Genomic DNA, 1,128 nt, shown 5'->3' on the forward strand with positions numbered 1-1,128 from the left:
TTGGGAATCTTCTCAGAGAGGTATCCCACTTGAAATTCCAGCCTCTTGATGGTGTCTCCCTGATTCTTGATATTGGCTCGCACCTCCTCTTTGAACACCTTGTTATCTTGAATTTCCTTGCATATGCCTTCAAGTAGGGTTTCAATCCTGGAGAGTCTATCTTCAGATGATGGTGAGTTGAGATTGGAGGGGTGAGAAGGGCCATTTTGACTTTGGTATGGATGTTGAGGCGTGTTGTTAGGTGGGTGCTGATATGATCTCTGTGTGGAATGTTGGTGAGTTGCATTGTTGCTGGGGTTGTGGCGTCTCTGATCTTGGCCTTAATCTTGTTGATTTCCCCATCCAAATTTTGGGTGGTTCCTCCAACCAGGATTATATGTTTTGGAGTATGGGTCATGGTGCTGCCTGGGTGAATTTCCAATGTAGTTGGCTTGTTCTTGATTACCCTCTGCCTCTTCAGTCACTCCTTCTTGAGTTGCTGCTGAAGTGGTGATTGCTACTACTTGATTCTTCTCCATCTTCTTGGTGAGGTCAGCTAATTGCTTGGTAATCATCTTGTTTTGAGCTAGCAATGCATCCACGTTGTTCATCTCCATCACTCCTCTAGTTTTGCCTTTTTCAGAAGCATAGAAATAGTCATTCTCAGCTACAGTCTCAATGACATCTATAGCTTCTTCAATGGTCTTCTTCTTGTTCAGAGATCCCTCGGATGAGTGGTCTACTGCCTTCTTTGATTCATATGAAAGACCTTCATAGAAAATGTGCAACTGCACCCATTCATTGAACATATCTGGCGGGCATCTTCGTGTCAGGTCCTTAAACCTCTCCCATGCTTCATATAGAGTCTCACCATCTTGCTGCCTAAAGTTGTGTACCTCAGCTCTCAACCTGTTGATCCGTTGAGGAGGATAGAATCTTGCCAAGAATTTGTTCACCACATCTTCCCAGGTTGTTAAACTCTCCTTTGGAAAGGATTCTATCCATTTAGATGCTTTGTCCTTGAGTGAGAAAGGGAACAGAAGTAGTCTATAAGTGTCAGGATGAACACCATTAGACTTCACAGTATCGCATATCCTCAGGAAGGTGGTTAGATGTTGATTGGGGTCTTCTTGGACACTTCCTCCGAAT

General features: G+C 43.9%; 1 non-coding gene across 1 annotated transcript; it reads left to right on the plus strand.

Moving 5' to 3' along the window:
* Positions 1-783: 783 nt before the first annotated feature.
* LOC148549083 (small nucleolar RNA R71) lies at positions 784-890 on the plus strand. Its single transcript, XR_015897322.1, has one exon. It is a non-coding gene; the product is annotated as a small nucleolar RNA R71 (small nucleolar RNA).
* The last annotated feature ends 238 nt before the right edge of the window (positions 891-1,128 follow it).

This window comes from Arachis ipaensis, chromosome B8, assembly GCF_059453495.1.
Source record: "Arachis ipaensis isolate K30076 ecotype BB chromosome B8, ASM5945349v1, whole genome shotgun sequence".
NCBI lineage: Eukaryota > Viridiplantae > Streptophyta > Magnoliopsida > Fabales > Fabaceae > Arachis > Arachis ipaensis.